At 36.6% G+C, this 14,470-nt stretch overlaps 1 long non-coding RNA gene across 1 annotated transcript; it reads right to left on the bottom strand.

The window, feature by feature from the left end:
• Positions 1–1,674: 1,674 nt before the first annotated feature.
• Positions 1,675–13,359, bottom strand: LOC145957134 (uncharacterized). Its single transcript, XR_014433542.1, has 2 exons — positions 11,842–13,359; positions 1,675–1,947 (listed from the first exon to the last, which is right to left on the bottom strand). It is a non-coding gene; the product is annotated as an uncharacterized LOC145957134 (long non-coding RNA).
• Between the last annotated feature and the right edge of the window lie 1,111 nt (positions 13,360–14,470).

Below are 14,470 nucleotides of genomic sequence, written 5' to 3'. Positions count from 1 at the left end.
CTATAAACTATCTCAATAAAACTTCTAACCTCACAAATTGACTTTTGATATCTCCCACTTAAGCACAACTTCTACCATAGGTAGATCTATGTTATATCCGCGCAAGAAATTACAAGGCCTAAATCTATCTTGGATATATCTTCAAAATTAACTCTAATATGATGATCTCACATCTTAAGGTCAATCTCACTAAACACACAACCATTCACTAATTAATCCATAAGGTCATCTATCCTCATATCCACATACATGCATATCATATTAGAATACCTATTTAAACCATCATATATACATCATTCCCAATCATATATATAAATCTATCACTATTTTACACCATATAACATGTGCATGAACTTAACTTTACCACATAGCATCATAAAACCTTGAATAACCTTACAATCCACATGACAACACCTCAGAACATCATAACAAAATCATTTTTATCCTTGCATTGCCTAGTAACTCAAAAATATCATGATAGCATACATATCCCATCAATAACTGTAAAGGAAAATGATACCTAGAGAGTTACACTTGTCCAACGATCTCAATCCTATCTCAAAAGAAAGATAAAAGAATAAGTTATAACTCTTATGAAAACATGAGATTCTGAATAGATCCTGTTCTCAGCTAACAATTCAAAAATCACAACAGATATATTTAACGCTTATAACTAGCCTCTGATTACCAAAACAACTATAACTGAAGTTCTAAACCTTCATTTTACCTGATTCTAGTGCCATTGAAAGATCACATCCAAGACTACAACTTCCATGAAGACCACAAAATCCAAATCTATCAATACGGTACTCCTACTATCATAACAAAACTACAGTGAAAACATCTCCTATACTAGACAACAATAGTGCACTAACAACCCACAGAATACCTCAACCCTTCCAAACTTACTTCTTTCTACCTTAAATTCATATCCAAGCTTCCAACTACAATCCCTAAACGAAAATAATTCACCTATTCCACAAAATACTTAGAGCTAAAATCAAATCCTCATGCCACCTAACCACTAACAAGATTAATATGCAAGCATCAAAACTTAAGGAAATAACCAACACTCTGACCTTTCATCAAGAATACTCAAAGCTCTAATGCTCAACACATAACCTCTTAGATTCAATCACTAGAACTATAACTTTCAAAAACTCTACCAATCGTAAACACTTAATACACTCGAAAAATCAATGTCTCACCCACATTCAAAGTCCTAATAGTTCTAGTTGATTAGCAAGACTTCGTCCACTACTACTGGCACATATGCTTGCAATACGAGCGATACCACTCAACCACTACTTCTTACGTAAGTAAGAACTATCAAAACAAATAAGCAATCATGAATAGCATCAACTAAGCTATATCATGTCTTTCAGCCAAATTCTGAGAAAACAATACACAAGTAAGCACAACACTAACAACACAAGGGAAACATCATCATTATCCACATCATAATGCAAAGCATTGTTAGAGTACACACAATTAAATAACAACAAACAAAATCAATCATCATACTAGCATATCAATAAATTCCACAATCAATTCATTCTATCATTCATCTACTAAACAAGCATAGTAGACTCATAACTCACGGCCGATTGGATCGACCTGCTCTGATACCACTTAATGTGACACCCTTACTACCCCAACACATATATAATATAATTTAATTAAGAAGAATAAACTTTCAAAGGGTTCGTAAAAGGGTTCACATAAAACTTCGAAACTGTTCTTTCTTCAATATAAGAACATGATTGAAAAATAAAACTTGAAAGGTAAAATTTAAGAGTTTACAATTTTAAACACATTTATTACAATACCAAATCCATATAAATATTATGTCCTAGAAATCCTCTGCCCCGATGTCACATTATCAGAGCATTCCCATAATTTAACTGTTGGCATTCTAGATGCCACTCGTAGCCGGATCTTCTTCACCTAAAATATCCACAGTTTATACGGTGAGAAAAGAAAATATCTATATGCAAAGTACATACAAACACATCACAATATAATCTCATCATAATTCATTATTTAATAAAATATATATATATATATATATATATATATATCAATCATTCATCATCTTCACATCTCAATTCACATTTAACATATCTCATTTCACATCATATCTCAATCCATCATAATCCACACCAATTATACAATTTACAACATCATTTCCATATTCATAATTCATGTCAATCTTACAATTAACACTATGCCAAGGCCTCGCCACATCTGACACAAGTGATACAGGTTAATTGCCTCCCACACCAAACCAGGGTCACGCCCTCCCTGTAGCATCACTTACCCAGGGGCCGTGCCATCCCTAGTCATTAAGGAGTACGCTCGTCCCTGAAGCATCACCTACCCAGGGTTCGTATCATCCCTGATCATCCGGGAGTACGCTCGTCCCTGAAACATCAACTACCCAGGGTTCGTATCATCCCTGATCATCCGGAGTACGCTCGTCCCTGAAACATCAACTACTAGGGTTCGTATCATCCTTGATCCTTTAGTGTGAGGAACCATAATCAAATTACAATCCATACAGTCTCTTGCAATTAACCCTATGCCAGGGCTGCCATAATCGACATAAGTGGTGTGTGTTAACTGTCTTACTCATCCCACACCATGCTAGGGTCACGCCCTCCCTGTAGCACCACTTAACCAGGGGCCGTGCCATCCCTAGTCACTGATGTGAGGCACCATAATCACAATCATAATCACATTCATACAACATCTCATCTCATAATTCAAATTCACATCACGTACACAATTCCACCTCACATACACAACAGATAAGCCCAACAAAATAAGGGTTTACACACCCCTCAAGTAATTCACATCAAGATCATTCATTCTTATCAATCAATACAATAAAAACATTCATAAATTAATATTATAAACAATGAAATTATCAATTTAATATAATTCAGCATAAACAGTAAAACCCTTAATTAAAACCTATCTCACAGGCACTTTTCTACAATTTCGTTCTCTCTCCCAGATCATCATTCTTACAAATTATTAGCATATTCATAATCCTCAACACCTACCGAATCTAATGGTATAATTCATTCCTCAAACAGAAATAATTCAACTTTTCCAAAACCTAGCTTACATGCACTTTTCTATAATTTCGTTCTCTCTCCCAGAGCATTATTTTTACAAATAAATCATATATTTGTACTCCTAAATTCATACAGAATCAAATAATGCCAATAATTTTTCAAACAGAAATAATTATAAAATTGCTCATAATCCTAAGGGTTCTTCTTCTACCCAATTTCCTCATGTAACTCCACATATAAATAATCTCTTTTTCTCCCGTACCTGGATACATAGGAACTCGGGCAGAACCTCCTCTTTTTCTTTAAATAAGGATCGGAACTAAGACTGGAGCAGAACCTCATCCTCTAAGTTCCCCTTGGTCTTCAGAGAGAAGAAGAGGAACAAAAGAGAGAACAGAAGAGAAGAGAGAGTGAGAATGAGAGGTGTGTAGAAATGAGAGGATTTGAGGCCTATTTATAGGATTTTTCGCCCACCTACCACTACGGCCCGTTCCAAAATCGGAACGGCCTGTTCTGGGCCCTTCAAACCTACGTAAATTTTTCAACTGGAACGGCCCGTTCCCAAACCAGAACGGCCCGTTCTCAGACCCAGTAGAACGGCCAGTTCTGCTTCCAGAACGGCCCGTTCTCCAAACCAGAACGACCTGTTCTCCCTCTGGAACGGCCCGTTCTCCAAACCGGAACGGCCCGTTCTCCCTCCAGAATGGCCCGTTCTGCTTCTCAAATTTTGGGCCTTTAACTTATTCCTGTCGCCACCGGCCCGAAACGGGCTTTCGGCATTCGCGAAGGATGGTTGGACTCTTTTATTTGTTTAAAAATATGGATTGCTAGAATGACTTATTCTCAAACTGAGACCTCGTCAAACGAGCAATTTTATTAAAAGGCTCACCAATCCATGTTAATCCTAAGCGGGACCCTCCGTGGATTAGCGGTTTTCATAAAAAGGAAGGGTTCATGGAGTCGCCACCAATGTTTTACTCAAAACATTGGAAAAAGAAGTTTGAGGCAATCGATTCAAAAATCGACTTCGGCCATGACAACCAGAGTCGGGTAAGGGAGTCGGTTACGCGTGGGGAAGGTGTTAGCACCCCACAGCGCCCCTTTCGGGTTCCCTATGACAGATTATTTCTAAAAATAATAGTGCGAAATTACTAAATTACCCCTATTTATTCTAAGCAATTATAAATTAACTATCTACATGATGACAGTTTAAATATGTACACACAGAAAGCGGTAAAAGAAGGGACTTTAAAGAGATAAACCTTTGAAGCGTGCTTTCTTATATATCTTGACAGAAATTGGGAAGCGTTTTGGCGTTCCCTCCCTCTACAAGACCGCTCGCTCCCTCCTATAAAATTTTAACTATGGAAATCCGGAGGATTTCCCTTCGACTAGGTTCGAGACTCAAGCAAATGGCTCGTGACTCAAGAACTTCGTCGGATCAACTCTCCGAGTGATTTCTAGGCAGAGCACTGCTCAAAAAAACCCAGAATACTCAAGAAGAGGGTTAAAACTCAGTGAAAAAGTGTAGAATGACGTCCAATTGACGTCATATTTATAGGGATGAGGCGCAATACGGCCTCTGGGGGTCAATACGGTCCGTATTGAAGTTTTGAACTACAATACGGCCGTATTGAATTCAGTACGGCCGTATTGAAGTTCAAAAAACCTCAATACGGCCGTATTGAGTTCAGTGCAGCCGTATTGAAGTTCAGTGCAGCCGTATTGAGTTCAGTGCAGCCGTATTGAGTTCAGTGCAGCCGTATTGAGTTCAGTGCAGCCGTATTGAAGTTCAGAAACTTCAATACGGCCGTATTGAGTTCAGTGCGGCCGTATTGTAGTTTAAAATGTTCAATACGGCCGTACTGAACTTTTGGGAGGCCGTATTGGGCTTCATTCCCTCCACTTTCTTATTTTTTGCTACTCTAAGACCTCTAAACCTACAGATTGTCATCCCACGGTCTTCTAAGAGTCCCTTTGGCTGACTCTAAGACCTCCAAGACTTTAGCGATGTGATACTCCTTGCACTTTACAGAGATGTGCAAGGGCTTGTTGTGGTTCGGTCCCTCAGCGGGGATCTCTTCATCGGTGAAAGAGAGGTGATCATTAGCCGTAATGTGACTAACAATCCCCTCAAATTTGTCTTGGGAGATAGTATGCGACACATATGCCTCGTTCAAGACTTTCAACAGAGCTTGCCGATGCGGTTCGGAGCTTAGGATCAACGACAACAGTGTAATCTTTGCTGGCGTCCTATGAAGTTGATCCATGATGGAGTACTCGCTCTGTCGGATATACTTTAACAGCTCGTCTGTCTCCTCCTCGGATTCTTTATTTTCCTCGGTTTTATCTTTTTCTTTTTCTTTATTCTTGGGAGCTTTGTCATGAAGATCTTCGGGAGTGTAGATCCTGCCACTCCTAGTCATGCCCCCAAGTCCAGCGATGTTGGAGATATCGCTGTCGGCAGAAGAATGGATGTCGTATATCCACGGCACAGCCTTATTTGATTCGTAGGGGAAAGGTCTTGGAGCAGTGATCCTTAACGGTGTTGGACCTTCCCCTTTGTTTGTCTTGATTACCAACAACGGAGTTGACGTGTGTTCGCTTGGCGCGGTTGTTGGCTTACACTTGATAACGAACGGCGTGCGATCCATTCTTTGAACATACGCATCGATTAATTCTTTCTTTTTATTAATGTTTATTAATGATTTACTAGGAGGGATGTATGAAATGTAAACCTAGATCCCTCCATGATCTTTGATAAGAATGCATGATATGAGATGATGACGTTGAATATGCATGCATTGTGTTTATTCAACTAAGCATTATCATGTTTTTAGGATGTCCCTAAGATGATGCATGATATTGCTTGGTTTGGATAAATAATATTTTTCTCTATTTTTCTTTTGGGTATTTTTATTTATTATATTTTTTTGGGTGAAAAGGGAAACTACCTATATGAATGTGATGAAGGTAGATGTTAACACCATGTAATGGAAGATTCTTATTCCTATTTATTTTTATTTTTTAAAAAGGAATGTTGTATGTTTAAAGAATGCAATGTATGCTCAAACAATGTCACATAAACAATGCACAAACAATTCACTCATCCACGAACAGTCACGAGCGAATCACGAGGTAGGGGTATCCTGCAGAAAAGTGCATATTCAAGGTGGTTCTAACTGTTCTCACCGGTCTGAGGCCCCCAAGGTGCCCCCATTATAGGGACCCAATTCCTCTCGTCGTAAGCAGATGGAAAGCTCCAACGCACTATCGGACTCGAGTTCATGGTTATCACCTTGAGTGATGCTTTCCGACAACGGTCTACGGGCACCTATAGACCCATTCGACAACCGGCCGTACTAACATCCACTCCCTATGGCTTACCACTCATGCCCCCGGGTATAGAGGGAACTGTTGTGTGCAAAGGTTTGTGTGCAGTTTTTATTTCAAACATTTGCGAAAATTTAAACATACAACAGTTTATTAAAGCCATATAAATAAAGCATGTTATCATACAAACAAGGGGTAATAAAGTAATTTTAACTATTATTTGTTAAAAATAATCTGTCACTAAATGGGACTGACTCTCGAGGCTTCCCCAGTGGAGTCGCCATCTGTCGCCACCGGCCCGAAACGGGCTTTCGGCATTCGCGAAGGATGGTTGGACTCTTTTATTTGTTTAAAAATATGGATTGCTAGAATGACTTATTCTCAAACTGAGACCTCGTCAAACGAGCAATTTTATTAAAAGGCTCACCAATCCATGTTAATCCCAAGCGGGACCCTCCGTGGATTAGCGGTTTTCATAAAAAGGAAGGGTTCATGGAGTCGCCACCAATGTTTTACTCAAAACATTGGAAAAAGAAGTTTGAGGCAATCGATTCAAAAATCGACTTCGGCCATGACAACCAGAGTCGGGTAAGGGAGTCGGTTACGCGTGGGGAAGGTGTTAGCACCCCACAGCGCCCCTTTCGGGTTCCCTATGACAGATTATTTCTAAAAATAATAGTGCGAAATTACTAAATTACCCCTATTTATTCTAAGCAATTATAAATTAACTATCTACATGATGACAGTTTAAATATGTACACACAGAAAGCGGTAAAAGAAGGGACTTTAAAGAGATAAACCTTTGAAGCGTGCTTTCTTATATATCTTGACAGAAATTGGGAAGCGTTTTGGCGTTCCCTCCCTCTACAAGACCGCTCGCTCCCTCCTATAAAATTTTAACTATGGAAATCCGGAGGATTTCCCTTCGACTAGGTTCGAGACTCAAGCAAATGGCTCGTGACTCAAGAACTTCGTCGGATCAACTCTCCGAGTGATTTCTAGGCAGAGCACTGCTCAAAAAAAACCCAGAATACTCAAGAAGAGGGTTAAAACTCAGTGAAAAAGTGTAGAATGACGTCCAATTGACGTCATATTTATAGGGATGAGGCGCAATACGGCCTCTGGGGGTCAATACGGTCCGTATTGAAGTTTTGAACTACAATACGGCCGTATTGAATTCAGTACGGCCGTATTGAAGTTCAAAAAACCTCAATACGGCCGTATTGAGTTCAGTGCAGCCGTATTGAAGTTCAGTGCAGCCGTATTGAGTTCAGTGCAGCCGTATTGAAGTTCAGAAACTTCAATACGGCCGTATTGAGTTCAGTGCGGCCGTATTGTAGTTTAAAATGTTCAATACGGCCGTACTGAACTTTTGGGAGGCCGTATTGGGCTTCATTCCCTCCACTTTCTTATTTTTTGCTACTCTAAGACCTCTAAACCTACAGATTGTCATCCCACGGTCTTCTAAGAGTCCCTTTGGCTGACTTTCCTTTGATCTTCGAGAGTCTTCGAGTCTTATTTCCGACCCGGACAATTTTAGGGGTCTACAATTCCAGAACGGCCCGTTTCACTTTTGAAACGACCCGTTCTGGGCAACGAATTGGGCCTACGGCCCATTGAAAATTGGGTTGTTACAAGCAACTGTTGCAGTCTTCATTGGTTACCCTCAAGGCTTCAAGGATTACAAACTTCTTGATATCAGCAACAATCAAATCTTCATCTCAAGAGATGTACGGTTTTATGAACACATTTTCCCTTTTCAGAATAAATCCACCACAGGGCTCAATGAGGATGTTTTTACTTCTAATATTACACCAATCTTGGTCAATCCAAACTTTGAACCTGAAGTTGATATGGACCCAGCCACTAATTATCCTACATCTTAGCAGCAGACTATGTAACAATTATCCTTACCAACTTCTATTGACCCTCCAAGAAGATCAACCAGAACCACACATCCACCTTCCTATTTGTCTAATTATCATTGCTATAATGTGAGAATAGACAACAAGCCCATTTATCCCATACAACACTACCTAGATTATTCAAAACTTTCTACATATCAAACACATTTCACATGCCAAATATCAGAAAACTTTGAACCTCAAACCTACAACCAAGCCATCAAACCCTAAACCCTAAACCCTACAACCAAGCCATCAAACACAAGCATTAACAACAAGTTGTTCAAGATGAGCTCACTGCCATGGAAGTTAACAACACATGGACTGTCCAACCCCTTCCTCTTGGGAAAAAGCCTATCAGTTTAAATGGTTATTCAAACTCAAACTTAACTTAGATGGAAGTGTTGCTAAACATAAGGCTCGTCTGGTTGCTCGGGGCTTCACTCAACAGTATGGTTTAGACTTTCAAGAAACATTTTCTCCTATAGCAAAGATCACAACTCTTAGAGTTTTATTGGTTGTAGCCGCCTCCAACCATTGGCATCTTGCTCAACTAGATATCAACAATGCCTTTCTAAATGGCACTCTAGCTGAAGAAATATATATATATGCAGATTCCTCCAGGATATTCTACCTCAAACATAAAAACAAAAATAACTCCTCTGGTTTGCAAACTCAATAGGTCTATATATGGTCTCAAACAAGAATCCAGAAGTTGGTTTAACATGTTCAGCAACACACTCATTTCACATGGCTTCACACAATCCAAGTATGATTACACTTTCTTCACAAAAGGTTTGAAGGCTACATTCATAGCGATTTTAGTATATGTAGATGATATTGTGCTTGCTATTCCAAGTTCAAATATGATCAATGTAGCCAAAACTATGCTACAGCGACAATTCAAGTTAAAAGACTTAGGAGACCTCAAATTTTTCCTAGGCTTGGAACTTTTAAAATCAAGAAAAGGTATTTACTTATGTAAAGGCACTATACTCTAGCCATTCTTGAAGACTGGTATGCTTGCTTGCAAACCTTCTGTTGTTCCAATGGAAGCAAATCTCAAGCTTCATACAGAATCAGGAACCAAACTTCCAAATCTAGGCATATATAAAAGGCTGATTGGGAGATTATTGTATCTAACAATATCTCGGCTAGACATCTGCTATGTTGTCCACAAGCTGAGTCAATTTGTATCTAATCCTCTCTCAGATCACATGAATGTAGTAAACGTGTTACTCAGATATCTTAAAAATACTGCGGGACAAGGTTTTCTATTTAAGGCCAATTCTAACACAAGGTTACATGCTTATGTTGGTGCAGATTGGGGTTCCTACATTGACAGTAGAAGGTCAACAACAGGCTTCTGCATTTTCCTAGGCAATTCATTAATTTCATGGAAAGCTAAACGACAGAAAACTGTGAGTCGTTCCTCTACTGAGGTTGAGTATAGGTCCCTTGCTTCTGTGGCAAGTGAACTTGTTTGGCTGAAAAATCTCTTAACTGACTTCCAAATTAATACAACACATGCAGCAGTTTATTGTGACAACAAAGCCGCCATTCACATAACTTCTAATCCAACTTTTCACGAAAGAACAAAACATCTTGAAATTGATCTACATTTTGTGCGAGAACAAGTCTCGAGAGGAATGCTAAAGTTGTTTCATGTTAGAAAGTTTCATCAAGTTGCTTATGTGTTTACAAAAGTTTTGCCAAGAAATCTTTTTTTAAGCATTTTGTCCAAGATGGGTGTTGACAACATCTTCCTCCCATCTTGAAGGGGGCTATTAGATTAGTTATTTCACTCAGTTATTTTTATTTAGTTATTTTTAAATACCATATATGTAGTTTGTTACAATATAGAGACAGAGGGTGTAACAGCCCGCGCAACCCGCATGAGGATATTGTCCGCTTTGGCCCACGGCCTCACGGATTTGTTCTCGGGAATGGCCAACACCACCCCAAAACGCGTCCTCAAGAGTAAGGTATCCACACCCATATATATGGCATGCTTCGTTCACCTTACTAGCCGATGTGGGACTTCACAATCCACCCCCCCTCGGGGAGCCCAGCGCCCTCGCTGGCACACCTGCCCGGGTCCCGGCTCTGATACCAAATGTAACAGCCCGCGCAACCCGCATGAGGATATTGTCCGCTTTGGCCCACGGCCTCACGGATTTGTTCTCGGGAATGGCCAACACCACCCCAAAACGCGTCCTCAAGAGTAAGGTATCCACACCCATATATATGGCATGCTTCGTTCACCTTACTAGCCGATGTGGGACTTCACAGAGGGTATATATATCCTCCTTTTATGCAATCTTAAAGACACAACAGAATATATTCAGAAAATTATTTTTCTCTTTCCGTTTCAATTCCTTCATGAAATCATGATTATCATACTTCTAATAATATTACAACACCAAGGATCAATAAAGAAAAAAAAACTCAAACAAATAGCAATGCTAATAAACTCAAACAAATTGGTGTGCCTAAAACGTATTAACATTTAATATTTTTTATATATTAATAAACTTATAGGCAATGCTAATAACATTTTTTTTAAGGATTGACAATCATTGGTGTTAAGAAAAATTGACAATGTTTAATATTATTGAAGTTGTAAAAACAATCTTTAATATACACACTAAAAAGAAAAAGTTAATCAATGTTAGTTTTAAGTGACTTTCTGTTAGCCTTTAATAGAGTTGACTTTTTTGGTCAATGCTAATTAGAAATGACGCTAACTTAGTGTAAGCTTGAACAACACTAAATTGAAAGCTATGCAAATTAAATATGATCGAAACTAACTTAGATAAAAAGTGACACTAATTGCATCGACTAATAAGTGTCGACTTAAGAAATGAAAGAAAAAAAATAATAATGTTGTTAATGGCAATCTATATATATATATATCTCCACCGTGGTTGTGGCGATGTAATTTCTTTTCTCTTATTTTTTCACTTAACATTTCTTTTAATCTCCAATACCCCGTACTTTGTCGTCGTTGCCACACTCTTCTTCTTTGTTCATTGGTTGGAGGTGGGATCATTGTTTTATCATCGCCTTAATGATCTTCTGCTTTGTTCATAACCTAATGTTTATTCTCCATTTTTTTTTCAAAAAACAGAAAAAGAAAGAAAATAAACCACTCTGCTAGTTATATCAAATTGTTATTACTCAATATTCATAACACTAGAGAATTAAATTTTGAGAAAAAGGGTTTTGTTATGTCAGTTTTACACTAACATCTAATTACAAAATATTATAAAGTAAGTTTGATAATTTTTACAATAATTATTATAAAAATTATATTAATGGTGATTTTTGATAAATCAGTATACCGACAATATATACCATTAATTAACTCCTTAAATATTTTTACAGCTTTGGCGATGAATTAAAAACACTCTTAAGCACTTTGGTGGAAAACTGACATATTCTAACAGAAGAGAATGTAATTGAAAAAAAAAAAACAAATCCCTTAAACTAATGAAGATGTAATAATAAGAAAGACTTACATTATCTTTAAACTTGGATTACCTATAATCTGCCACCATTGTATGAGATTAAGCTAAATGAGCCACAGGGCAACTCTCCTTTGGCAAGTTATTGACACTGATTTTTGGTTACTGACCTTTCACCTGCCAGGAGAGAGGTGCCCTATTGCTTATTTGCTTAAGTTTTGAGCTTCAGTTTGTGCTTGTGTCTTGAATTGCCTCTGATTTGTGTGTGTTGCACTTTATAGAAAAGAAGATGGAATAAACCGCAATGAAACATTGGCATATGCTTGGGGTTATGCCATGGATATCCATCTACCAACTCCTGTTTTACTTTGGCTGACACAATTGCACAGTTTTGATGCTCATAAATTGCACATTCCTTATAGCCAAGGGTCACAAACCTTTAACATTTTCAGATTCTTCCGCACTAAAGAAGACAAGTAGAAAAAAGAAGTATCTACCAAAATCAGGTATCTTTTTAAGAGTTTAAAAGTGATACACGTAAATATAAATGTTTTTATAGTATCAACAAATTAAAAATTATTATTGACATAACTTTTAAGATAATTATTTTAAATATATATAATTGATCGATTGTGATTTAATAACTATGGAAAACTTATACACATTCCATGCATGATCATGATCCCTTATTCTCATCCTTTTATGATATCAAAATTGCTGAGTGGCGTGGCCCTTTTAGCACAAGGCTCTCACTCTCATGCCATATCTTTCACCTTTTTTGCTTTAAGTGTCTCCTAGTTTAGCAAGTCTTTTATTTCCTTATTGTGCCTTCTGATTTAAGACATATTCCGCAGTAATAGATTTTTATGACTCATTGCATGATTTTGTTGGGAAAGTTGATGTGGCCTGGACTATGGTCTAATTTTGCAGTACAGCTCGCTGAGGCAACTTTTTATGCACTATCATCCATGATTGCTTGTCTTTTATACACCATCTTATTCAGAAATAGTTCATCTATATTATTTTGTAATATATCAACAATACCTCACATCATATGACACAGATATGATGGAGTATGAAGCTGGATTGACAGTGTAAAACTTAGCGCATTGAATGGGACAACCAATGAGGAGAAAATTTGTCATAATTATTGTACTATTTTTGCACAAATACTAACACATGCAGAAGAAAACAATTAGTTAATGTGAACATAGTCATAGAACTTTTCATTTATGATCAATATTAGATCGATTTGGAACCACCTCCTCCCTAAATTTTGGTGCATAACACTAAAATACTCCTAATATAAAAGACTATATTAGAAAAACTATCATTTATATTAAAAATGTTTTTAACTACCTAAGAAGTTATATTAATATTGGTGTAAAAAAAAGTTATATTAATAATAATTTTTTATTGGTTGAATGTAAAAGTCCTTAGATAACCCTTAAATTAATCCAAAAGAATAATATGTTTGGATTAAGTTTTTCATAAGTACTTTTAAGAGAACAAAATAAAAAATAATAATAATCTTCTCTAAAAACCAAAATTAATTATGCATAAATTAATTCAGAGAATTTATCTCATATAAACTTTCTTAAAATATCTTTTAAATTTATATATAACTTAGTTTTAGTTTATAAAAATGTTAATTTATTTCTTATTTTTATTTTATATTCTATGAAGTAATTAAAGAGAAGTTTATCCAAACAATTTCTATATGCAAGCCAAAGTTGCGGCACGAAACTCTCCTTTGACAAGTCACTATCATGAAAGTTATTGGTATAGCTTTACAGGCTGCTTCAAATCACAATTATATATATATTCCCCATGACTTGCTTTGAACAACTGCATTTTTCATGCAAACTTTGAATGCTTTATAAAATATAACATAATGAATTAGATGGAAAGGCAATGAAGCAATAGCATATCGAGTTATGCTATGGATATCCTAGCTAGGAGCAATGAATCAATTATATTCCTCTTGGTTCATCACTTTTCTCTATATTCTTCTTCATTTTTCTAATAAGGGTTAATGATGAGTATTTATTCAATGTTCTTTAATTTCCTTCTCTCTGGAGTTCCTTTTCCGATCTTGAGATTTGGAGAGAAAAGCCACCGAGACAAAATCACGAAGAACTGGAAGATATATTTCTAATATTTTATATGTTAACTTTTAACAATGAGTCAAAGAAAAAGAAAGATCCATTCGACCCATCAAGATTGAAGGGTCACCTCACCGATATATATTAATATGAGAAAAGGGGCAAAAATCAGAAAGAAAACTAATAAAAAGCACGAAAGAATATGATGAAACAAATATATATATATATATATATATATATATATATATATATATATATATATATGAATACATGGCAACGTTACCAATTACGGTGGTATATTTTGTTGTCATTTATTTGTTCTTGTCCTTAATGTAAGGATTTAATTAAAAAAATGAGACAAATCCAACTTAAAACACCTTAACCTCCGTGACTGTTAGAAGGAGAAAGATTTTAATTAAATAAAGGGGAAAGAAAGATGAAGGATTATAAATTCAGTCTGATTTACTTTTATACTTTAATAAATTTGAATTTAAAAATATAATTAAGGATTTTTAATTGAAATATTATATTGAAATTATTATAAAACAACCTTTTTTTCATTATAAATTTTCTGAATA

This window comes from Cajanus cajan, chromosome 1 (assembly GCF_000230855.2).
Source record: "Cajanus cajan strain Asha chromosome 1, NIPB_CcT2T_4, whole genome shotgun sequence".
NCBI classification, from domain to species: Eukaryota; Viridiplantae; Streptophyta; class Magnoliopsida; order Fabales; family Fabaceae; genus Cajanus; species Cajanus cajan.
This window is presented reverse-complemented; position numbering and strand designations above follow the sequence as displayed.